At 36.9% G+C, this 27991-nt stretch overlaps 1 protein-coding gene across 3 annotated transcripts in view; it reads right to left on the bottom strand.

Annotated features, from left to right (window-relative positions):
* Positions 1-27991, bottom strand: part of b3gat1a (beta-1,3-glucuronyltransferase 1 (glucuronosyltransferase P) a) — a 113341-nt gene that overhangs the window by 40207 nt on the left and 45143 nt on the right. For all 3 annotated transcript variants that reach the window (XM_016237017.1, XM_016237020.1, XM_016237018.1), the window contains exons 2-3: positions 20899-21102; positions 2951-3069 (exon numbers count right to left, since the gene is read on the bottom strand). The gene's annotated coding sequence lies outside the window, so the exon portion shown is untranslated. The remainder of the gene's footprint in view (positions 1-2950; positions 3070-20898; positions 21103-27991) is intronic.

Genomic DNA, 27991 nt, shown 5'->3' with positions numbered 1-27991 from the left:
TAGTTTAACCTAGATAACTAGATAAATGAGCGCTGTTATAGACACAGATCCAATAGTTTGTGTGGAGGAGTGGAATCTGAAGCGTGCACACGGAGGCACGGAGGCGTCAGCACGATCACTTGCATTTTTTTCTAACAGTGGAAACAACTTAAATACGCAGTCATTTTTGCTCATAACGGTAAGAGTAATACATCATTCTAAACTGTAAAGGGTCTAGTTTTATTTGTGTGCTCTCACAATATCAACAAAACATTGTGCTTTTATAAAATAAAGAAAACAAACGCTTTCTGCCGTCTCGGTCTTGAACAGGAGCGCTTCACAATGATGAACCTAAACTCAGACATGATCAAAATATATAGAAAGCTTTAAATTACTACTTTAAAATGAAATAATTCAAATAAAAAATAGACTCCTAATAAAATAAACTCTTTCATTATGTAATCCCTGCATTTCTCTGTAAAGGCACATCCAATTAGGAGATGGCGAGTCATTTTTTCATCACTATAATTGATGGAAGGCCGATTATAATTTGCGTTTTATTTTATAATTCCGTAGTTAAAAAATAAAACACTCATTATAATGGCATATATGTAAAACTTTGTCCTATAATTGTATTGGTGCTTTTTCTGATTTTTATGTTGCTCTGTTCTGAATACCTTAAAATTTAAAGGATTTGTTGCAACGCAATTTTGTATGATATGTTAATTATTTATATTTTTTATCCATGCAGCAAATGCTTTAAAAAACAGCATTAAAATTACATTATTGCATTCACGCTTTTAAAGTACTTTTCACTTTAAATTTTACGGGTAGCTTGAATGTAAACATTGTCATGAATTCGTTGTAGCCTATTCCCATTTGTAAAATAGCCAACAAATTCATTGTTGTAGTCTAACCCGATCTCATGAAAGTGCGTATAGCACGATTTTCTGCTTCTATTTGATGTAATATTTCTATGCAGAAATTGACTTTGGCATGCAAAAGACTGATAAATTCATAATTAACGGCATGGGTTCAGTCGAGAGAAATACGGGACACACAGGCCTATAATAACTTAATTGGACTTAACAGAAAATATCCATCAAGAGCAAACACAAAGCCCTGTTATCGTCGATTCTCGCTAGAATAACGCTGATCTGTGAATTATTATTCTAGCAGTTTTGGTGGAAGACGATTGTAAATCAAGGTAAAGACGATTGCACTGACGCACGTTATGATTGATGCGCATACAAACCATGTAACGTTATGCACGCTCTCGGCGCACTGATTGAACGCGCATATTCGCGAAGATGTCAAAATTAATGTCTGGCAGTTGTTTCATAATGAATACTCGCCGAAGAAGCCAGTTCGCGAGTGGTGTTGTACACATGGGCATCAGACGCTCCAAGCTGGGTTTCCCCTTTATTTTATTAGTATTTTTAAAATCTTCTTAGCCAGTTAACTTTTGAATCATCTATTTTGATACTTGAAGTACCATATACAGTATAGTTTGGAAATACTGTAATGCCAATTAAGCTTTTAATGCCTAGATTTCTGTAACGTTAGGCCTGTGCCAGTAGGTGGCGATGAACAAGCGTCTTTTTATGTGTTATTATTAGCAAATTATTAAAGCAGAAAACACTTCATACTTGATTTTAAATAAATTACATTTAGTAAACACAGTCACTTTTGAGACTCTGCAAGCTTCACACAATCTGTTCCTGTACTAGCTAATTCTAATTTTTTGGAAAACAACTGGTTCAAGAGCTGCGGGCGGCCATTTGTTTTTGGATACATCCTTTTTAGCTTTATGGGGGTGCTGGTTAAGGGGTTCAATTTAGCAGTTATTCATTTTACCCAGAGGCGGACAAAGTACTCAACTCCATTACTTGAGTGAAAGTACAGATGCTGCTGGTCAAATATTACTCCATTACAAGTAAAAGTTGTAAAGACAGATTTTTACTTAAGTAAAAGTACAGAAGTACTTGCTTTTAAAAGTTTTTTTTACTTTTACATTTTTTATGTCAATGCACTGTTTTATTGTTGTACGTAATACTTGCAATACTTCTGAAGCAACTTAGAATACATTACACCTGCTGAATACACTGACTAGCTAGTAGTATCTTTGGAATAAAGAGCTTTTAGAATGTTAAAAACCTATGGGGGGAAAAATTAACACCCCTACCAACCCCAACAAAAGCAGGATGGTAGTGATCTCACGCAGCTCTGACAGTGCGTGCACACATCTATGTGTAGCCATTCATCCACATTTGAACAGAATGGACAGTGAAATTGCTGTAAATACAGACTGATAAGGAAGAAAAAAAATCGAATCTGCTTTAAAACCCCGCAACACAACTGTAGCTGTATAACTTTACAACAGCAACACTGCTTTAACAAAACAGCAAGACTTTTTTGACATCAAAACACAATTTTTAAAAATGCTGTCTAATCGCTCTCGCAGTACTTTGATGTCACACACAGAACGGTCTGTGCAGTGCTGCTTCAAGTCCAACACTTATTGTGTTTTATTAGGAGACGCACAACAGTTCTTCTGTGGCTTTATAGCTAATATTTCATGTACACAATTTAGCAAAGTCAGACAATATTGTAAATGTAGTGAAGTTAAAGTCATAAGTTCCCAGAAAAAAATAATACTCAAGTAAAGTACAGATACTCAAAAAGTGTACTTAAGTACAATCCTCAAGTAAATGTACTTAGTTACTGTCTGCCTCTGATTTTACCTAATCTCCACATAGTTTCATAAGTTTGACATTCATTGACTGTATTTTTGGCTTGTTTGTTCACAATGTAGTTCTTTTCCTAAATTTTTTATTTTTATTTTTTGCATGTGAAGCATGATAATAATAATAATAATTGTTGTTATTATTATTTAATGCTTCACTTAACAGAAAATAAAGAAGACACAAATTGTATTATAAAATAAACATTATTATTGTTAGCTTCTCACCCTTAGTTACAAATGGGCGGATGGCCACGAGCGTGAGGTCCAGCTGTGACGGCCGCATGCTGGAGGTCATCCACCACGCTGTTGGTTCCCAGAGCATCCCATGTTGCGGTCCAAAGTTCCTAAAACACACAAAACAACAGACCTCTTTGATGCACAAACTGCAGATTCTGTCTGTTCATTTCTGAGAAGACAACCACAAGGTATAGTTGATGAGACCATTATTTTGTTGTCTTTCTTCCACCTCCTGTCCAGCCGTTACAGTGATGAATGTTTTCTGGTCCCAAATTACAATATTAATACCTAGTAAAGAAACTCAGCGCTGATAAATGAATCCTTTTGCTTTTGGAGCGGCATTTGTTTGCTCTCACTCTCCTTTAATCTCAGTGGTAATATTTGCAATACAGAAACAGATGAATTAGCTGTCAGGTGCCCTTTGTGCCAAACCTCTTCCTAGGAGAATAATAATTCTTTTATGAAACTATTATCACTGAAACCCGTCCTGGCACACATATGAAAGCTGGGTATGATGATGCTGTGCCTTGAACCAAGCCTGTCTGTGTGTAGGTTGTAGCACAAATGCTGGTTGACTGCAGTAGCGACAGTGTATTTTTAGTTTCTCTGGAGGCAGAAAAATCGAAGAGAAGAGAGAGAGTTGATTTTTTTGAGAGCAGCATGGCCCCTGTCTTTTTTTATATTAAGCAGAAATATAGGGTTAGGAGTGCATGTGGTTGAAAAACAACAGTATATCTAAAAAAAAAATGTTTAAGCAAGTTTTTATTTCAGTTTTTAGTAGAAATAATATAATCAACAAAATAAACATTTCAAAAGTCATCATTAAGGTCTTCATATAATCCGGAAAGGGTTTATTTTGCAGTAATGAATGGCTGACTGTATATTATCCCACTTGTTACATGACTGCTTGGCAAATAAATAAATAAATGGACATTAAATATTGATATGAGTGATATTAATTTATTATGTGAGATAAAGGATAGAAAGATAAAACTGCCCGGTCCTGCAGATTTGCTTTATACAACATTAGGAAGATCAGGCCTTTCTTTCAGAACATGCAGCACAACTCCTTGTTCAAGCTCTTGTTCTGTCCAGGCTGGACTATTGCAATGCTCTCTTGGCAGGTCTTCCAGCCACTTCTATCAAACCTCTACAATTAATCCAAAATGCAGCTGCAAGATTAATCTTTAATGAGCCGAAAATAATTCACGTCACACTTCTGTTTATCAATTTGCACTGGCTACCAGTAGCTGCTCGCATTAAATTCAAGGCATTAATGTTTGCCTACAAAACCACCACTGGCTCTGAACCCCTTTACCTAAATTCATTACTTCAGAGTTATGTGCCCTCTAGAAGCTTGCGTTCTGCAAAAGAAAGATGCATTATTGTGCCATCTCAAAGAGGCACAAAATCACTTTCACAGACCTTTTCATTAACTGTTCCCTCCTGGTGGAATGACCTGCCCAACCCAATCCGAGTCCTTAACCATCTTTAAGAAACAGCTAACAACACATCTGTTCCATCTTTATTTGACCCTCTAACGCTAGTACTTTCTATTCTATTTTAATTCTACTTTATCTATTTATCTTCTTTTTTTATAAAAAAAACAAAACAAAACATTCTATCTACTGTTTTTCTTTACACATCTGTTCCATCTTTATTTGACCCTCTAACGCTAGTACTTTCTATTCTATTTTAATTCTACTTTATCTATTTATCTTCTTTTTTTATAAAAAAAAACAAAACAAAACATTCTATCTACTGTTTTTCTTTTTGTGTGTATGTGTGTGTGTGTGTGTGTATATATATATATATATATACATTATATATATATAAATACCTTGCTACGTGTACTGCATTAGACTAACCGAGTCTTGTCATTTGCACTTACATATTGTTGCTCTTTTGTTAGTTTTGATTGCTTCTATAATTGTCCTCATTTGTAAGTCGCTTTGAATAAAAGCATCTGCTAAATGACTAAATGTAAATGTAAAGGAGACCATCGAGTGATATGAGACAGTATAAGAGAATAGTTGCCAGGGACAACAATATTATATACAGTTTAGCATCATTATGCAAAAGTAATGATAGAAGAATGCCACAGTTGACCAATCAGAATCGTGCTTTCCAATGCAATAAAGGTAAATCTAACAACAGAATCAGTTGAATCGAAACTTGCCAAACAATAGAGTACATGTGCATTTGAATGTAATTTCAGACGTCATTGATCTGTTATTATGTTGTTCTTCGCTGTGACTGTCAGGCAATACATGTTTAATCAGTTTATGTTCACTTATTATTATACTAACAGCACATCAGCCAGTTCACCTCACTGTAGTCCACCCTCTATTGACAGATAGATTTATCAAGTGTAGGGATTCAATATTAAACTGTCTCAAAATGCAAGTTGCTGAGTCTTCATCTCTCAGGCGGCTGTGCGGCACAAGACCCTTAAACGATGTAATAGGCCCGTTTTACTAAAATAATGCTGCTTCCTGGAAATCACACAGGCAATCTCTTCATGCACAGACCAGCCGCACTCTGTGTGTATGTTGAATTTTTAATTTAGGGTTCACCAATATACTGCAAAAATATTGTCTTTTGTATTTTTCTGCAGAATAAAGAAAGAAAGAAGGTTTGGAACGACTTGAGGATGAGTAAATTATGACAGAATTTTCATTTTTGAGTGAACTATCCCTTTAATCTCAACAGTGTTGATTGTCAACCTCAGGAGGCCAAACTAAATATCAAAAGGGCTGATTATTTTCTATTCATTTTATAAGGTTTAGCTTTGCAGCTGTATTACTGTTACGGAGTCCGACATACGACAACATAATCCTAAAATAAAATACATTACTTAACAATTAATTAATAAGGTCTGATTGTCACTATTAACTACAACTTTTAAATAAACTCTTAATTTGCTGCTCATTAATAGTTAGCAAGGTAGTTGTTAAGTTTAGGTATGGGGTACAATTAAAGTATCTAAAATATGGTTGTGCAGAATAAGACATTAATATGTGCTTTATAAGTACTAATAAACAGCCAATATGCTAGTAATAGGCAAGCAAATTTGAGTATAAATATCCAATAGTTAAATATTTGTTTTAAAAATTGAAAGGATAAGGACATTTCATTTATTATTTTTTATTTATTTTATTTTTTCTTACAAGTCATGCTGTAAATAATGTTCAAATAATGTCACTTCTTGGGTGTTACTATTTTTAGGAATTGTTTGTAATAGGGAAGAAATCAAGTATTATTATTATTATTATTTGTAGCTCTTAAAGGGACCAGTTTTTACTATTAAGTTGCTTATTAGCATGCCAATTATTAACATGTTGGCTATTTATTAGTACTTACAAAGTACATACTCTGCATGACCATATTCTACTACATCCCTAATCCTACCCAATACCTAAACTTAACTACCTTACTAACTATTAATAAGCATCAAATTAGGAGTTTATTGAGGCAAAAGTCATAGTTAATGGTTTGTTAATGGCAAGAATTGGACTTTAAAATAAAGTGTGACATTATTATTATTATTGTTGTTATTATTATTATTATTATTATTATTATTATTATTATGCATTTGGTCTTTAAAATTAGTTTTAAATTGATTTTACTACTTTAATTTAGCATGTAATGGAATGCTAGTTCAATGGATTATGGTACACCAAAAAATGTTTTGCGCCTGCAAAATGCTTTAAACGTAGTATTTCTGTAAAGTGCCAAAAGATCATGGTTAGAATGCCAAATAACGCGGTCTGAATCACAAACATCAGAATCAATCAGGATGGCCTTGACAATGTTATGCATCAACCATACTTAACCAGCTGTAACCAGAATGCCTGCAGATCCATAACTACCATCCCGTTGTGAACCTGCCAAAACGGTTCTGGTCTCTCATGGTGCTAGAGTCACTCACCTCAGTCAACCTCCCACTAAGTTTTTAAGCAGAAAAGCTGGCGCACTGTCCATCACTTACAAGAGGATTTGGAATTACAAGGCCTGGAGATTTTTAATCTCAGTAATGAAAGATGGAGTTGATAAAGCATCTTTTCGTGAATGCTGATATTTCTGCTGCGCCTCCTCTGAACGAGCTAATTGGAATGCACTCCCAGACCTGAGAGCACGGAATACAGCACATTGTATTAAAGCCCTGTCCAGCTCATTTTCTGTCCCTGCTTATATATTCACTCATTTCCTGACCGCTGCCCCCCGCTTTGTACGTGTCCCAGTAATGACTTAGAACGCTGCTAAGAAAGGTGGCCTGACAGGTCATTATTGATATTCACAAAGCCCATTTACCTGAGGATCTCAGCAAATGACTGAAAAAAGACTAAAAAGTGCAAGCTTGACACCACTATCTATCTATCTATCTATCTATCTATCTATCTGTCTGTCTGTCTGTCTGTCTGTCTGTCTGTCTATCTGTCCATCCTGTTGTCTGTCCATCTATCATGGTCCGCCAATCTTTCTCTGTTTATTCAGATCTGTCTAAACAGTCAGTGCCATTCACAGAGTTGAATGTATACTTAACGCTGTGTGTTTTCTACAAGTTGTCAATTAAGTTCTTAAACATTTAATCATAAGTCCTGAACTGCTCCATCATGGCCCTTAGTCAGCGCTATGTACACAGATTTACATCTCTGCATTTCTATGCATCAGCTCTATCCTTTCTCCACTCAGTGTTGTTAAATAACCTAATCAGCCAGAAGGAGATGGAGGAAATGCTATTCCCGCTTTGATTTAGAGGGGAGTATTTTTTCAGTAAGGGTAAGTGAAGTAGGTCTAAGCCATTTGCACAGAGATAGATGTGATTGATGGTAAGAGTCCTGTCTTCAACGTACTAGCTCAGCACTGACAAGAGATTCATAGGCTAGCCTTAGGCTGGCCATGTCACACTGAAAACCAGCACCAAGACCTGTCCTCCTTCCACCATTCCAATTATTTTCAGTTTGAAGATTGTAATCTGAAGGGCCAGCCACAAAATTCAGGCTGAGGCCAGAGATAGCAGCAACTGAAATTGGTGCCCAGACTGATGTGGATTAGTTACGATGGCTCTTGTGTTGATCTGAGATATTTATGCAGCCTCTGAGCCATATTAATCAACATTGTGTTTACTAACCCTTTTAAATGTATATTGAAAAAAAATTCTGACCATGTTAATATACTAATGCAATGTATTTCATTCATCACATGGTCAAAGGTCATTGAAGCACAACCCCATGCATTTCTCCCTAATAAGAGACTTTCAGCTGAATGGAGCTGTTGTGTGGGTGCTGATAATAGCCTTCCAGCATTGATCTTCAGTTCACTGATCACAGCATTTTTAGTTGCTAACTCAAAAGTTAATCAGACTGGGAGAAAGCAAAGAGTGGAGGCCGTCTAATGAGGTAGATGTTGAGGAATTCTACAGTGACAAACCGTAAATTGACACTCCCAGAATTCCCTGCATGACACTTCATATTTGATGTTTTTTTGTTGAAATAACATGTTTCTTTTTAGTTTTTTCTTATCAGTTGTGTACACTAGGGTTTAATCTTACATCTAGTGTTGTTAAATTAATGTTTATTGCATTATTTCAGTATCATGTGTGTCACCATGGGGTTTAGTGTTTGCGTGAATGACACTGTGCAACTTCTATATATACGTATTGTCCTCAGCTCGCAGACAAGCTGTTTGTGATGAGTTTTAGTTCATCATGTGACTTTCTCATTACCACCAGTTTTTGGTGGTTATCAGTGCATTACAATGGTTCAAAACAGATTTTAGTACTTAAATATGTTGGTTTATTAACATTACATCAGTTAATGAAATATGGTATTTTATTGTGAATTTAGATTAAGTCTGTAAAACCTAAAATGTTGCTACCATATTTTTACGGTGAAGTTCTGGCAACAACAGCTGCCAGTATTTTACCGTAAATGTCACAGATTTTTTTTTACAGTGCAGTTATAAAACAAATATGCTTAACGCAAACCAGATCGCTGTTCCAGAATGAATGATTGATGCAATAACTCATAATGTAACAATCAAAGTAACAATAACTCAGTTGACACTGGAAATCACATGACAATGACAACCTGATAAATGTAATAGGTCTGGATTACTTTCATGCCATACACATTCAAACTATGTATATGGAACATCCGTTTTAAAAGTTGTGAAGTAAGTATTTATACAAAAATAGTACAGTTTACGATTTTGGATGCAGCCATACTGACTTTCATTACTGCATGAATCAGCGTTTTTGAATAAATCGATTAAGTGAATGATTTAGTGTCGCTTTCATAAAGATAGACACTTGATTAAATATTGTATAAATTAATCATTAGTCTTTTTCCCAATTTTAACTTGAACATGCTTTGATATTTTAAAATAGCCTGATATAACCTCAGGCCATGACAAATCAAAAATGGCTTAGTTAATACAGGATGTGCTCTACATTCTCAGGTTATTATGTGTGGTTCTGCAGTAGAGGTTATGTCCTTGAACAAGGAAATGTAATACAGCAGACATTCCTTCTGACCTGATAGGATTTCTGGTCTCATCTAACATTTTCTGGCATTTTACAGACAGCAATACACTGAGTGCTTACTCCAAAGTCACGTTTTAATGTACTCGGCGGCAGATTAATATGACAGAAGGAAAGAACTGCTGACACGCGGGGATGTTTGGTATCGACAGCAGCAGAGGTGCGGTGTCAGTGATTCAGAGCACAAGGAGTGACTTTGCAAAGGAACCGGACACCTGGCTGGCTTCTTAACCCACTGTAGCTGCACTACCAGTGTCATGATGGCACTTGAACAAGCAGAGAGTAAAGATAAGAGACTGGATACAAAGCCGGAGTGAGACAGAAACAGGTGCAGAGAAGAAACAGCAGTCTGTGATATAAATAAATAAACGGACAGGTCTGTTCTGATAGAATTGAGGACAGCAGGGAAAACATTGCGTAGTACTAATAATGCAATTTTAAAGCTTATTCAGTAGACTGTTTCACATTAATAATTTTGCTTTGTTGGTTAGGGCTGAGTAAATTTTCTCCAACTGGTTGTGATCATCCTTTTAATGATCCCGATAGCTATTCTTATATTTTTATTCTGCGTGAGAGTGTATTTGTACAGGGCTTCCCGTCCTCCATGTTACTTTGTTCTGCTGAAAGAACACTCAGTTGTATAGTTTGGGTCCTGTTGTTAATTTTTAAATTAATGTTTTATTTATTTATTTATTTTTTTATATAATGTTAGAAGTTAGAAGATTGCCTGAATGGGTATGGACACACCAAACTGAAGCCAAAGAACTACAGTAGCACTGAGGAAAGCTGACTGCGTCCACTGCGTCAGGGGGGAAAAAGTTGCTCTAGAACACACTGGACAGACTATAGCCATCAGCCAACTAGCATATATGCTCTGCGCTTGCGTGAGAGAACATAACTCTCTCATACCAGTAGGTGGCACTAGTCTGTATTCGGCATTCAAACAGGGAAACTGGAAGAGCTACAAAGCAAGCAGCATCTGCTAATGCCGAGTTCACACTACACGATTTTAGCCCCCGATTTTTACTCGCCGACAGGTTTTACGAAATCGCCAACAAATGCCCGAAATCAGAGGCAAATTGGTGCTCGTTCACATGAGTGACGATCACCCAGTGTGAATTATTAAAGACGCGATCTGAGAGAATCGCCGATGCGTCGCCGATGCCCGTGAAATATTTAGCATGCTAAATATCTGGACCTGTCAGCGATTCAAAATCCTGCTGTGTGAAATGAGTTGAATACTGAAAAATACATCGACGATGACCAACAGCCAATGAGAGATCAAGATACAGGGCAGCGGGAAGTTATAGACCACAATATCAGCGTGATCTTGTGTTATTTCCTTATTACTTCTTGTGTGCGTTTGGTTGTCAAATGTAGTTTGCAAACCAGACAGAGTCATCGGCGATTCTTCCTATTGTAAAGTCATGCAGTGTGTAATCTCCTGTCGCTGATCCATCATGCAGTGTGAACAGCAGCAACTGAATGCTACCCCAGAGAGTTGTGCAGTGTGAAAACAATGGTGATTTTGAAAATCATGCAGTGTGAACTTAAGTTACAAAATGGCACTGGCATTGTCAGCCCTTGTTCTTCTTCTTGTGGATATAGATAGAAAGAAACGGATATAATGACAACAAGTGTATGTCCGTTCCCTCTTCACTCTGTCATTGGTTTGCTTTCGTCAGTTCCGTTTTTTTCTTGTGCAGTCATTCTCTAAGCTGAATATCCAATCAGAGTTCTCTTTCTTACCGACGAGCACCGCCAGTAGTGCGGAACACACCGGAAAAACTAAAGCTGACCGACGCTCAAAAACCACTCGACCATCAGCTTGGTGTGTCCCGGGTTTATCTGTGTATCCAGTGCCACACAGATTGCTCCCCCACTGCTCAATCTTCAGCAACACAGCAAAAGAAATCATATGCATCTTGCCTGAGGTGTGGATGTGAATTGGCCATCACTATTGAAAGTGATTCAAAAAGAAGTATTGTGTGTACCATATTCAGGTGCAATAAAGGTCTTTCTGTTGGGTGGTCCTCATGGGTTGTGACCAGTGTAGTCCGATTCAAGAACAGTGACTCTTTTAATGAATCAAAAACATACAGTGAGTTGCAGCCCAATTCACAAAAAAATATATTCTTATGAACTGATACTTTTAAGTGACTCAAGAACCAACTGAATTTGATTCAAAATCCTATGAATCAGAATCTGGAAATCTGTGTTGAATCCCAGCCTTATTGTTGAGCCCACTTCATGGTAATATTAAAGGTCCCATATTGTCAAAACTGAAATTTCCTGACTTTTTTCACGATTACTGAGGTCTAGGGGCTATTTAACTACCATATAAGTTTCAAAACAGTCAGTCCACAGTAAAATTCACACAGCCTGCTTAAAGTTCTAGCTATTTTTCACAAACTGTTGTGACTTCCGTAAAAAGTTGACGTCAGAACTACACAGTCACTGTCTTCAGTCACCACCCCGAGCACTGCCCACAGTCCCACTCTCCTTTTGCCAAACCCCCAGACAACATCGCGTCCACGCTATTGCTGAGCAACAACAACACTGAAACATGTCGAAAAGGATCTGACAGGATTGTTACCATGAGGTGGATCACATCTAACGTGTATAGTAAAGACAAACTCACTGTGTCTATCTAGTCATGATGAAGATGTATACTGTATATATTTCAATTTCAGCAGGCAACTATTAATCACAACAATGTATATACAATTACAAATGATTATATATAAATCGTCAGTTTGTTGTTTTACATGCACAGACATTATTTCATACACGACATAGTCGTGAGATGCAAGAAACATAGACATATGGCAAGAAATCTCCCATAACAACAAAAGACAATACTTTATTGAACCTTTTCTGATAAGAAGTGTGCGCTGCAAACGTGAGCATTTCTGACGATTCTTTCTGTCCAGTCTGCTCGTTTTATCGCGTTTAACCACAGCTGTCGTCGGTTTTTTGTCTGGCAGTGGTAGCAGATATGCGATCAAATTTCTAATTTGAGTCTGTATTACGTCGATTCTGGCACCCAACATCACAACAAGATGATATTTTAAGCTCCTTATGTAGTCGAATCTGCGCTGGTTTGAATGGGCCGCCTCCAGTTTCCCCTTTGTTTTGCTGCCTCCAGCTAGCGCTGTGACATCGCTGAGCCTAGTTACCTGTGGTTGGCCTGCCCGTGCGTCACTCAGAAAACAACAGGCCAATCAGAAGAGATGCTCATGAATATTAATTAGACAGACCAAAATCGACCTGTTCTCAGCAGAGCTCCTGAGAAAAGAGCTGTAAAAATATATTGAGATGGTTTTTGTTACTTATACCGCAAATATATATTCTTAAGGACATCAAAACCTCAAATAAAACTCCAGAAAAGTGTACAATATGGGACCTTTAATAAATCTTCCACTTGATGCCCATTTTAAAATCTACACTTTTTTTCATTTTACTTTTACATATGTGATTCTGAATTTATTTAATTCCATTACAGATTATATCTTTATTATATTTGTTTGAATACATGTGGAAAAGAACAAACAGCATCAATTCTGGTGGTTATAACATTAACAGTCAAGGGGAGACATGTAGCCTCTGACCAAACCATTGAACTATAAAAGCACTGGAAAGCACAAGCTCAAACAAATCTCTAATACTGTAGAATGAGCGGAAGTGAGTGGGAATTCAGCTATTGGGTAAAGCAATTAAGTAGACTTAATCGAATTGCGGAGGTCAAAGATGCCATGAAGGTGGCTGTAATGAGCTTTATATTCACTCAAGGTCTTAAACTAGTTTCTGATGTATTTCCGAAGGCTGTAAGAGGACCCTTTGACTGCCCACATCAAATACTTGTATGCACAAATAAATTATAGTTAGTTCTTTGTGTATCTATATATGGTGTCAGATTACATAATTGTGCTCCAGAAATGTATTTCTGCTATTTTGATTCTTCTGTTTAATGTGTTCATGTTTATTCTTAAGGATACACTGTCTCCTCTTCTGAGTAAAGCTAGTGATGATGTACGGTATCTGTCCAGGCTGAGATGAGATGGATGCTTGCATGACCATACAGTGTAAATCTGCCTTGAGGGTCTTGTAGAACAGAACAGCTTAAAGGTTTAGTTCACCCAAAAATGAAAACTAGGCTGTGTTTTACTCACCCCAGAGGCATCCTAGGTGTCTTCTTTCAGATGAATCCAGTCGGAGTTATATTAAAAATTGTCCTGGCTATTCCAAGCTCTATCACTGCAGTCAGCGGGTGTTGCAGTGCTTCAGTCCAAAAAAAAGTGCCCATCCATAAAAACATAGTCTCACACGGCTCCGGGGGGTGAACAAAGGCCTCCTGTAGAGAACCGATGCGTTTTTTGTAAGAAAAATATCCATATTCAAAACGTAATAATCACTTGAATCTAGCTTGCGCTCACTGTTGTAAATGGAAGCAGTTCCGGGCGGATGACCTATGAGGTCAGCGTTGCGCATGTGCCGGTGAGTCTTGTGAAAACCAACGTTTGTTTACAGGATCAAAGGAAGCAAAGTTTCCTTACTTTAGCAAAGGAAAACCAGTCTCCTCTTGGCTTATATCGAAATCCTCTGACATTCTTCTTTACAAATCCTTGTTTTGTATTTATAATTAGTGACAACTGTTTTGTTTTCGTCACTTCTGAGTGGTGCATGCGCAAACCCGATGTCCCACGTCATCCGCCCGGAACTGCTTCCGTTTACAACAGTGAGCACAAGCTAGATTCAAGTTTTTTATGGATGAGCACTTTTTATTTCACTTCTTTTGGACTGAAGCACTGCAACACTGCTATGACAGAGCTTGGAATATCCAGGACAATTTTTAATATAACTCTGACTGGATTTGTCTAAAAGAAGAAAGTCATATACACCTAGGATGCCTCGGGGGTGAGTAAAACACAGCCTAATTTTCCTTTTTGGGTCAACTAACCCTTTAAGTCCAGCAAAGCACACTCATTATGACAAATAATGGCCATACTTCAAGGAATCAATTTAGTCTGCTATTCATATGACAGTAGTTCTTATACCACTGATCTACACAGCCACCCACAAAGGCAAAAAGGTTAATACTTCTCTCACTTGTAATGCTGTCGTTTCAGACTGTTTGATTTGGGAACAGGGATAAAATACATGAAACAGACCTGAATTCATTCCCAAGAGCCGAGGGACAGATTGAATAGAAAAGATTGATTGCTCTTGCGCTGTGTGAGATTAAACTTTATCCTCGACTTTGCTGTGTTCCATTTTTTCGAAGTTCCAATAAAAACTACTTAAGCTCCCTTGTGAATTAACATGTTACTGATTCCGACTTTGTACACAGCTACAGGGATATTATACAACACAGGTACTAGTTAATATTTAGTTAAAGGATAGTCTGCCAAAACTAAATGTCATCATTTGAAGGAGAGTAAATGACCACAGTATTTTCATTTTGAGGTAACTATCACTTTAACTGAAGTTAAAGGCTATTTTACACATTCATAAATCTTGCACGCTATATACTATGCATTATTGTGGGCATTATACAACTTATAAAACAACACCAACATGTGTTTTTGTCATTTTTTTGCTGTTATTGGAAAACAGATCTACCATCACATTAGGGAGGACCACTATTGTGTACTGCCTCAGGGCTTCCAACTGTTAAAAAGTTGGGCATCCATCTTGCAAATCCCCACAGAGGATTGTGGGAATTTATATTTTTCAGCAGTGAAGGTTGTTCTCCTCCCTCTGGTCCTCCCTGGGGCTCATCATACTGTAACATAAGTTCTCCACTAGAGTTGTTTTTCCCATAGATTTTTGAAGAGTCTCCAATTCCCTCATTAAAAGAAATGCTAATTAGCATTCCTTGACAACACATTTTAAATGTGCTTCATGACCTCATTATGGTTCAATAAGAGTCTTTTCTAGAAATCTGAGCTGAATTTGGTCCATCTTTGCAAATTGGGAGAAACTAGTTCTGCCATTAATCCAGTAGCCCCTCACTGCAATACACAAGATCCATCCAGGGGTTGGAGATGGTAGGTTTAGGGATCGGGGGTGGAGACTGTTAGGTTTAGGGATATGTAAGGTGGGAGGAGTTGGATCTGGATCCAACCTCACCCCCTGGATCTTGTGTTCTGCAGTGAGGACCATCTCCATTAATCAGTAACTAAACAGGTGTAAAGCAATATTGACATTCTAGTAACTACTATTAACTAACATGAATCTCTTATTAATAAATTGGTAAGTAATAGCACTCAGTTGAATGTAGTAGTTAACTATTAGCTAGTCAATAATGAATATTTTCATGCCTCCCTGAAAAATAAACAATTATAATACGAAACTAATCAATAACTAATGCAGAACAACGCAACATGTTAACCACTGCTTTAACATTCAATCACTTGCATAATTAAAAAATGTTAAATCATTTCTGAAGGATTTGGTAATACTGAAGTCATGTGACTAGTGGGTCACCGTGATATTCAGTGAAAAAAAAGTGAATAAAGAAAAAAATTGGTGTAGGATTTATTTTAGTTTCAGTCAGAAATTGCTAATACATTTCATAATTTTTTTTAAAGAATCAGCAAGTAACATTTAATTAAACAAAAAGTTTTGAAGTAGAAACACCAAAATATTATTTTCTTGTAAAACATACTTTTTAAAGTAGTTCTTGTTCCTGTGGGGGGGTGGGATTAGTAGTTATGAATAGATAATAGTGAACTACCATATTCAACAGAGTGTTACTAACTCATTAATCAGAGTTTCTTGTTATTTAAGAGTAGTTACTATGTTAATATTGTGTGCTCATTAGTTCCTGTGCAGTTATTTATTAATGATGGAACTTCATTCTAATCATTCTAAAGCGTTATCTATTTTATTATGTGCAATGCCTACCCTTTCGCCCATCTCACTTCACACATATTTATCATGCAATAATTTCTATGCGTATAAGATGTGTTGCGTTTGTGTTGCTATTTGCATAGCTTAGCGGCTGTGTGCAAACAGACTAGGAGCATGTAAACGGCATATGGAAGTACTTGCGGTAAACATTCCACACTGGAAATGCTCTACAATGATGGGATTACTCCAAAGAGCAGAAAGAAACACACGGAAAAGAGAAAAAGATTTAGTGTGGATTTACTACACATGCTTTGGCTCATTTGTTTGCATTACTCGCAGCCATACAAATGCTAAAATTATGTCACATAAACAAGCCACAATGCCATGGGGTTGTCTCAGCCTCTGTGTCGGACATTCATGGATTTAATTATGAGTTCGACTCAAATGCGAACGAATCAGTCGCGCTCCCACACAGCTGTAAGTAGACTCTGGAGTATCCCAGCAGCTATAATTGAACACATGCAAGATATGAGGATTTTCTGATGATATCAGATCAGTCTCAGGCGCAAAGGTTACATCCTGTTTCAAATGTGGACGTATCCTATTGATTTCTTAATGAGCAGATAAAGAACAGCCTATTAATAGATCTTGTTCTGGGTTTACAATGGAATGTTTTGCAGATGTGTGCCACCCCTCATCGTGGCTGAGAGAGAAAAGCAGATATTTTTATTCTTTGTAAAACTTTAAAGCTCCACAGAAAGCATTAAGAAATGAATTAGTTCCAAATTGTGAGAGGATTTTAACACACAAGGCTGCTGAGGCGCATGGATGTCAAATCAAACGCTTTGTTGTGTCTAATACAGAAGCCTTCTGGAAAACAAGCTAGTTTCTTCTCTTAATATACTGCTCTGAGCATGGAAATGGATGGGCTTAAGTGTCTTCCCCGAGAAATATCAATTACCCATGTATCGGGGTTGCTAGGCTTCCTAGGTCTGCTCACATCTGCCTAAAACTGATAAAACCATGGGGTGATAAACCTTTTTGCTTTCAAGAAGACAGATGGACAGATAGATATCAAATAACTAATTTTTTTTCATCTTGTTTACTTAGAGGGGAAAGTTTTTTTTCCCCCACAGTCATTCAGAAAGCTCTCGTATAATGAGAGATGTTATTATCCCGGTGGGTGGGATGTATGGGCACATGTCCCTCCATTTGTGCTGTGCTGATGGAGTTAAACTCACAGCAAATCTATTTTATACAGTTTTAATGTACTGTCAGTTAATGGGCCGCATGAGTGAAACACATTAAGGTATATTAATGTGACATTATGAAATTATATTACATACAGTAAAGAGCAGTATTAGTACATAAAATTTGGGAAAATTATTGTAAAAATATTTGTACATTTAAAATCTATCTATCTATCTATCTATCTATCATCTATCTATCTATCTATCTATCTATCTATCTATCTATCTATCTATCTATCTATCTATCTATCTATCTATCTATCTATCTATCTGTGTCTGTCTGTCTGTCTGTCTGTCTGTCTGTCCACACAGGTATCTGTCTACTGCATACTGTATATTAGAACAATGCTAACTGATTTTAGGCAGTTTCTAATAGACTTTTAATGACAATCATAAGGACCTTTTAGTGAGTTTTGTAGCTATAATTTAATGTAACTAATTTTTAAATACTCAGCAAGAAGGTTACTTGTGTATTTACACCTAAAAAAAAGAAAAGAAATCAGTTTTATTGTGCATTAGTGTAATTATAGATAGTTGCATACATGGTAGGCTGACCCTAATTAGCCAAGCAATTTAAAAGTAATTTCTGTAAATACTGTACATATCTGCTAGATAGTATCTGGAAAATATCTTATATCTACTATATGCCTGTTGCCTACTGTTTATTGCTTTTGTACTTATGATTGCTATATGTGCTTTCAAACATGTTAACCCCTATAAGATGGGTGGTACAGAGTGCAAAGATAAGGGGAGGCATAACAGCTGCTAGACCTCTGGTGTTATTTAAGTCCAAGAACTGCTGATCAGTCCGGGTCTCTCTTGAGCCGCACTCTCTCTGCAGGAGCAGGATGTGCCACAGAAACACTGCTGTGCTGCAAAGGACAGTCTTTCCATTCAATTCATCACATCCACAGCCCCCTGGTGCTTTCGGACCGTGTTTGTGCACCTTTGTATGTTGGTGTGTGTTTGTGACAGCCATTGTGCTGCCTTATCTAAAGCTGCAAGACTCCTCTGACACTCATTTAGCAGTGTTCAGAGTCTAAGTAGATGTCCACAAGCAGACGGTAGATACATGACGGCTGGACTCCCGGATTGATCTGAGACTGCTGATTAGCCATCCGTACTTTTAGAAAAGGTGACTAATTTACTTTGAGTTCAGGATTGTTGCAGTTTCTGCTTTTCAAGTGTTTACCAACCATATATGTCAGGGCTGTGTCATTTTGTGACGTCTGTCCTGCATCACCGAAGACATTGATGTTGAGACATTTTCACGTCATTTTGGAGGATTCCATTATAGCCTTGGCAATCTTTGGATATTATTGTGGTTTGAATTACACAAAAATATGGAAGACCATTTTCACCAAAGTGTTAAAAAAGAATGGCAAGAATTTCTCTCTTTTCTCACCATTGTGATTTTATTTCTTGCTTTAATCTCATAATTACCTTTTTTTTTATTCACTTTTAGATGGAATGGGCTTTAATACAAAACATACTTATGTTTGTTATATTGTCTTTAATAGTAATAATTACATCCTACTATTATCTAGATATTTAATATGAAATGATGGAATTTTCATTAGTTTAATTAAAATTTTAACGTTTAGCCAAGGAAGACTGATGGAATCCTCGAAAATTAGTTAAATGCAGCAACAGATAATAATCAAAAGCAAAAAGACCGGAAATATGGTCCATTTTGAATTCATGCTATTTTGTCTTCTTTTTCTAACTGAAAAAAAATGTAACTGGCATGAAAGAACAGCTTGTCTATTTCTTTCAAAGCTGGGCCTGTGTTTTTAGTGTGTTTCTTTGTAGTACAATTTTTACTGCTGATTAGCCATCCGTACTTTTAGAAAAGGTGACTAATTTACTTTGAGTTCAGGATTGTTGCAGTTTCTGCTTTTCAAGTGTTTACCAACCATATATGTCAGGGCTGTGTCATTTTGTGACGTCTGTCCTGCATCACCGAAGACATTGATGTTGAGACATTTTCACGTCATTTTGGAGGATTCCATTATAGCCTTGGCAATCTTTGGATATTATTGTGGTTTGAATTACACAAAAATATGGAAGACCATTTTCACCAAAGTGTTAAAAAAGAATGGCAAGAATTTCTCTCTTTTCTCACCATTGTGATTTTATTTCTTGCTTTAATCTCATAATTACCTTTTTTTTTATTCACTTTTAGATGGAATGGGCTTCAATACAAAACATACTTATGTTTGTTATATTGTCTTTAATAGTAATAATTAGATCCTACTATTATCTAGATATTTAATATGAAATGATGGAATTTTCATTAGTTTAATTAAAATTTTAACGTTTAGCCAAGGAAGACTGATGGAATCCTCAAAAATGAGTTAAATGCAGCAACAGATAATAATCAAAAGCAAAAAGACCGGAAATATGGTCCATTTTGAATTCATGCTGTTTTGTCTTCTTTTTCTAACTGAAAAAAAATTTAACTGGCATGAAAGAACAGCTTGTCTATTTCTTTCAAAGCTGGGCCTGTGTTTTTAGTGTGTTTCTTTGTAGTACAAATTTTTCTACATCCAATCAGACGTGTACTGGTTTCATCAAAATACAGAAAAATCATCCATGTAGCATCTCTGGCTCTCCCTCTTTCCACATATAAAATTGCATTAATTTATTATGGATTCCAAATCATCTGCGACTTTCACCTTGCATGTTTTACTCGTCCCTAGACCCAGGCAAATACTCTCAGGTAATAGCAAGCCTCACAGATTGTTGAAATCAAGTGATGTGTGGTCTTTCCCTGAATCTATTGAGTTTCTAAACCCATTCTCACACTGAAACTGGAAATCTTGAGAGAGCTGGCAACCCTAGCAAACGCTGAAACTGCACACAACCTTGTCGTACATTTGTTTAAATTATTTATTGCTGTAGTTTGACAAACTATGCACTCACTCACATAGACACTAACCGAATCCCTAACATGCCCGAGTCTCGCTCTAGGCGTTTTGTGGCCAAAACAGTTGCATGACATTGCTGGCAATGCCCCAGTTCCTTCTCGTCACGTATAGCCGGTTTCAATTTAGTCTCGAGCCCATTACAGATACAAGAACTCAAGGCAAGAAAGATCTGTTTTCGTTCATTTCATTCTGTTATGCCGATAATTAAAGTAATGGCCAATAATGTTTGATGAAGCATTTCATTTGCTCTTATAAAGTCTTCCCTGCGGTTTCTTTTCCACCAAGTAAGCACGAAAGCCCATAATGACTGTAATTGCACAGGCAGAACTGAGGCTCAGAGCAGCTGAGGATACTCACAAGTAATAGTGTGCCCTTTCTCCCCCAGCCAAAGCGGACACTTCAGTAATCCAGAGACTCAATAATCCTTGCGGACCGGGGGGGTCGAGAGTGTGGAAACGGAGGATGAGGATGTGTTTCTCAGATTGCCAGGGGACGTCAGGGGCTGTGAGAGGCAACTGCTGGCATCCAAACCACGTGGGCAGTCACGTCCTCAGCATGCGGCTGTGGAGACAAGAGGGGTCATCTGTGAGAGAGAATGGCTCATTCTCATCTTTGGACAAAGGCAGACATTGAGAACCAGGGGATGAGGGGAGGGCACGGTTGGAGTAGGCGTCATTCATTACTAGAGCTAATTTATGGTGGGAAATATGGATAAATATAAATGTGGACTGTAAGTGGTGTGATCACACTGCACCAAAAATTATTTGTAATTCAAATCAGATGTTTTGCAGGTGATGAAGTCAGTAAACTGTGTTGCATATTATGTGTTACTGTACGTACACATCCCAAAAGATGAAAAAAAGTTGAGTGTTGCTGTTCAACATATAAACACTGAAACTCAAATATATATACATAATTATATAACTAATTAAAAACTTAAAATAATTATATATATTATTAATATGGGCATTTTATATTTACACAGTGAGTCCATTGCAATAAGTTTTCTAAAACCTTCAGAAAGAGTGTTTTATCTACAATCTCTTAAATCAATCTCTTAAAGACATACGCCTACATTATAAATAGAGTTTCCTCTAGCACCAGCTTCAAGGGAACCACTTTTTGATTTGGATTTTCCACCTGCTGTTGCCTGTACTCTTTGTTGAAGGCTGAATGCCTGCTGAAGTCTGAGATCTTATTTGATGCTGTCCATTTATATCCATTATTGATGAAGGTAGGAATGTAGGGTGACCAGATTTCTCATGGTGGAATATGGAACGGGTGGGCAATATGACCACAATATGAGAAGTTTTATTTCACGATATTTAGGCCTATATATATACAAAATAACAAAGAAGCAAATTACAAACCTTAAAACATATAAGATGGAGATACAGATTAAATTACCTCGTTTTTCAAATAGGCCTACAGTTTGTTTAACATGTATACATTTATTTAACTTTTTGTTTGTTTGTTTGTTTGATTAACATTAATGACAGACTTGTGTTTAATTAGGCTGCTGTCCCTTTAAAACCGAATGGACGGATTGTAATTATATTGACATATATCCAGTGTTGCCAGGTCCGCGTTTTCCCCGTGGAATTGGGCTACTTTAACACTGTTGCCGCGGGTTGTTTTTCATGTCCGCGGGCTGAAGCGACCCCAATAACATGATAATTAGCCCCTGGAATGCAACATTTACTGGGGAATCTGGCCAAAAAACGTGTAGTTTACCCCCCCGGAATGCGAATTTTACCGGGGTACCTCTCCCCGAAACGCGATTGGGCTAGTTTTGAGTAGCAATTGGGCGGATTTTGTTGTGAAAACCTGCCAACCCTGCACATATCCGGTTTTCACCCAACTGTTTATGTTCACTTAAGTCACAGCAGACACTGTATTTATGTGAGACACTTCACACCACACAATGAACATATTGACAACTGTGTGTGCATTTGACAACTCAATTTGACAATTCAGGCACAAGGTGAACTGATCGCGTGCACTGTCTTATAGAAGTGGGATTGCGCACGCGCGGCCAAGAGAGCGCTTCTGGTGTCATTTAGCTCAAGTTAACTGCAAGATAATCGATAACGAATTGTGATTGGATGGTAATTTTGTTCCATGGTTACCTTTGAGTTTGGTTACCTTTAATTAGGCTGTTTTGGTGTAGCAGAACACTACTACTCGCTCTGATCACCCAGTCGTAAAGAAATTTTGAAATACGGGACAATACATGATGTTTTCAAAATAAGTCGGGACACTAAAAATAGAGCTGAAATACGGGACTGTCCCGGGAAAAACGGGGAACGTCTGGTCACCCTGATACTGTGTCAGTTAAATGTGACATATCATTAAATTCTGACTTTTCTAGGTTTTAAGTGCTACAATCAGGTGAAAAACGTGAAAAAGATTAACCCAGTAACTTTGTTTTGGTAAGCCTTTTTCTGCAAGTATCTGAAAAAACAAGCGCGTCTGATTTCTTTCCCTTAGTGACGTTGCAAAGGGATCTCATTATAATATTACCGCCCCTTAATCTGTAAGTTTCCACCCACGGCGCCGTCATTTTGATTTCGCAAGCGACAACGGTGTACCAGCTCTAATGCCATGGCGAAAGTTTGAGCAAAACATGCTAACTGTTCTGTCTTTGGCTGCACAGACGAGCACAGAACACTATTTACAGTCACAGCCTCAGAGGAGACAACAGAGGAGTGGATTTATTGATTTATTTACTGTTTGCTGCTGTTACACAGATCTAAAATAAACATGCAATTTATTTCCCAGCAGTTTACCATCACAGACATAACCGACTGTTTTTTGTAACTCATGTGTTTTTAATGTAAACTTATGTGTGAATGAGAACCTAGTTTAGTACTCACATGCTGTGACCGCCGCTTTCTGTCCGTGCGCTTCAGATGTGCACACAGAAAACGATATTTCAGAAGTTTAAACTCATATGCAGGGTGCGAACTACAGGGGAGCTAGGGGGAGCTCGGCTCCCCTTAATAAGACCTGGGCTCCCCTGAAAACGTGATTTGTGAAATTTTGGGGGGGTCTCAAAAAAAATATTGACAATGTGTTATTTTGACGTACAATTTCAGTTTTGTGTAATGTAATCATCGTGGATTATTATGTGTAAAATTGCAAAAATATTCATTCATGCATGACGGCGATTTAAACCTAATTCACGTCAATAAAGATAACTATATATGCTATTCTTGTCATGAGCATCAAGGTGTGGGTGCGCTGCGGTGCAAATTCCACTCATGTTTAGTACATGTTAACTCAAAGATTTGTAGAAAAAATATAAACGTTGGACTCTGTCTGTGGTCGATTCTGTGTTAAGGTAAGGCATGTTATTCGCAATTATGTGTTGTGGCTGGGTAGTTATTGGTCTGCGTGACTCTCGATGTCTTAGGCCTAATTGAACGGAGGAATTAGGGTATTCTTCTGTAGCCTGACAACGAGTAACTTTATGTTAACAGTTGTTCATGTGAACTCAAAGACAGCCTGATGCTTTGTATATAGACTATTTGTGGGTGGCTGTTTGTTGTTTCACCTATCAATTTGTGTCGATAAAGTATAATAGGGTAAATCCTGTATAGTGATTTATCCTATATATAGTGCTTGCATAAAGCAAGTAGTGCATACACTTGTAGCTGTTATGTATCTTTGTAAGACATTGTAAGACATTGTCTTTGTAAAACAAGTGGGCCCCCCCATTTGGGCACGAGACACCCCACCCCCTCAGCAGCTCATTGAAGGAGATCCAAAGCAATCAGAATTTATTTACATCCCAAACACGGGAACACACACATAGCACACAGAGACTGACGTTCAGACAGCACGCAGGACTCAGGAAAACACAGAGCTTAAATTCAGCAACAAAATGAGGGAATTAACAAGACACACCTGGAACTAATGAACATAATCAGATAAAAGAACCAAAGAATTAAACTACTTCAGTCTGTGTGCATTGAATTTATTTAATACACGTGTTTCACAATTTGAGTTGAATTACTGAAATAAATGAACTTTTCCACGACATTCTAATTTATTGAGATGCACCTGTATATAAATACACACATGCATGGAAAAATATGTTGTGTTTATATATATTAAATATATTTATTTATAATATAAATTATATGAGTATAAATATAGACATGTAAATACATGCAAATATTTTCAAAATATATATTGTATGTGTGTGTATTTATATATACATAATATAATATATTATATTATGCAAACAAAAACGTTTATTTTGTATGCGATTAATCGCGATTAATCGCATACAAAATAAACGTTTTTGTTTGCATAATATAATATATTATATTATGCAAACAAAAACGTTTATTTTGTATGCGATTAATCGCGATTAATCGCATACAAAATAAACGTTTTTGTTTGCATAATATAATATATTATATTATGCAAACAAAAACGTTTATTTTGTATGCGATTAATCGCGATTAATCATTTGCCAGCACTAATTTTAAATAATCTTGGCTCCCTTGGAAGTTTGTTGAGGCACCCTATAGTGGGTACCGGCCTGATTGATAATCACTGCAATATAGGATTCCTACACTGTTTAAAAATCAAACAAACAAACAAACAAAAAACCTGACGTGTTAACCCTAAAACTCGAAGCAATGAAGTGAAAAATTCAAAATACAGGTAAAACACGTGATATTAAATATATTTATTTATAATATAAATTATATGAGTATAAATATAGACATGTAAATACATGCAAATATTTTCAAAATATATATTGTATGTGTGTGTATTTATATATACATAATATAATATATTATATTATGCAAACAAAAACGTTTATTTTGTATGCGATTAATGGTGATTAATCATTTGCCAGCACTAATTTTAAATAATCTTGGCTCCCTTGGAAGTTTGTTGAGGCACCCTATAGTGGGTATCGGCCTGATTGATAATCACTGCAATATAGGATTCCTACACTGTTTAAAAATCAAACAAACAAACAAACAAAAAACCTGACATGTTAACCCTAAAACTCGAAGCAATGAACTGAAAAATTCAAAATACAGGTAAAACACGTGTAAAAAAAAATACTGCCAATTCCTTTATGTTAATACAGTACATTGTGTCTTGTTTTTATTGATTTTTCAAGGGAAGGCAATCCCAGAGTGCATTGAAACAAGCTCAGCTGACCAAAAAAATAAATGATGAACACATTTTGGTTACACGTATACAGACATTTTTATATCATATACGCAATAGCCAAGTGTGCCTGTCAAACACATGTCTGATGGATAGGATAGGATATGTTACAATATGTGCCTTAATGCATCTTTTCTGCAAAGCTATATTTGTGAATTTGTTTTACATGATTTACACCATATTGACCATTACATGTGCGATACACTTGGCATATACAAGTGTGATTCACTTTCTTTAACTACATAGTTAATAAAGAGTTTTTACAGTTTTATATTGACTAGTTAAAAGTAAAAAACAAAAAAAATCTTGAATCAGTCTAACATGATTTTATTTTTTGCCATATGTTATGTATTTTTAGAGTTACATAACAAGAGTACTGCATTCTTAGCAGCTGATCCCAGAAGACTGTTAAACCAGTGTCCCGAGAGTCACTTCTTGTGCGCTCGTGCTGACAGTGAGAGATGTTTGACTGGATGTGACCTGTGACAGATGAGAGGATTAGTATTGATCAAGTGTGCAAGCCCACAGACACGGGGGATGAATCAACAGTCTGTTGCTTTCTGTTGCAGTGTATTCATACAGCCCCCACTCCACCCTGCAGTCAACGCTACTTACCACATCAACCGCACCATAAATCCAGTGGGAAAGGAGCTTGACATTGTGTTTGTCGGTAAGAAATGTCAACCTTAATATCTCAATGATGCTCTATTGCCAGTGTTGGGGAGTAACTATTTACATGTAACGGAATTACGTAATTTAATTACAAAATAAAAGTAACTGTAATCAGTTACAGTTACTGAGAAAAAATGTGTAATTAAATTACAGTTACTTACGAAAATGTTAAGGATTACAAAGGGGGTTACATCTGCTTTTTTTACACACACTCCCACATACAGATTTAACTGATTTCTTTCATAAATTGCAGTGACTGCTCTAAAATATGAAATGCCAATGTTTCAGGAGTTTAGAACAAACTATATGGGTTTATGTATAGTTATGCTTAAAATGCTATGCTTTTTTAAAGATTAACTGTTTTTTTTCTAAGGTATTGTTAGACTCCAGTGCTTACTGTCATAGCTATATAAAGATTTGAGTCCAAAAACAGTATCATAGCTGATAAAATATTTCTTGTTATGATTTTAAATATGTATTTAGCCTCAGAATGATCTCAAAGTAAGTCTGATTTTGTGGTGGCTGTGCCTCAAAGGGGACATTGATCTTCCACAAGCTGGTATGATTCTTTAGGGTCTTCATGAACGGTCTGCAACATACTTTGGTTAAAATTCCTCAGTGGTCGTGTAAAACAACACCCTTTTTACCTTGCTCTGTTCACTGCGACTCATTTGGGCAAAGAGCATGTCCCTTTAAATGCTAATGAGCTCTGCTCACCCGCCCTTTTCTTCTGTGGAAGAGCAAAGGCGATTTGTAAATAATCATGAAAAATATAAAGTGTCAGACTTATTTCTTCTGGAGGTGCAGCTGGGTTACGAACAATGGGTACTGATCTATCCCTGATTTTTTTACTTTTTAACAAAACCTGCCTTGAATTGTCCCTCATTCAGAAAGCAGTCTGGAGTAAAATTATTTGCGCAGACATAAACGAATTTAGGTGTATTCAGTGGCGCATTACCATGCATTAAAAACAAAACTAATGCACTGTGTCCTCGGTGGCTCTGATGATGGGAGAAAATTAAGATTCTTATGTTCTTCTACATTAGGGGGAAGTCGTTTTGTAATGGTTAGAGACTCGGACTCATAACCCAAAGGTTGTGGGTTCGAGTCTCGTACCGGCAGGGATTGTAGGTGGGGGGAGTGAATGTACAGCACTCTCTCCCACCTTCAAAACCACGACTGAGGTGCCCTTGAGCAAGGCACTGAACCCCAACTGCTCCCCGGGCGCCGCAGCATAAATGGCTGCCCACTGCTCCGGGTGTGTGTTCACGGTTTGTGTGTGTTCACTGCTGTGTGTGTGCACTTTGGATGGGTAAATGCAGAGCACTAATTCTGAGTATGGGTCACCATACTTGGCCACATGTCACTTCACTTTCACTTTCACTTTCATTACAAAACTACAAAACACCTGCATTGCTTACCAGAAGCAGAATCAGAATCAGAATGAGCTTTATTGCCAGGTATGTTTACACATACGAGGAATTTGTTTTCGTGACAGAAGCTTCCACAGTGTAACAGAATGACAGTGACAGAACAAAAAACACAGATAATAAAAATAAAAATAGAACAAGTAAATAAG

The sequence above is a fragment of the Sinocyclocheilus grahami genome, unplaced genomic scaffold, assembly GCF_001515645.1.
Source record: "Sinocyclocheilus grahami isolate Dianchi unplaced genomic scaffold, SAMN03320097.WGS_v1.1 scaffold503.1, whole genome shotgun sequence".
Classification (NCBI taxonomy): Eukaryota; Metazoa; Chordata; class Actinopteri; order Cypriniformes; family Cyprinidae; genus Sinocyclocheilus; species Sinocyclocheilus grahami.
Note: the sequence above shows the minus strand (reverse complement) of the source record. Positions and strands in the feature narration are given on the sequence as shown.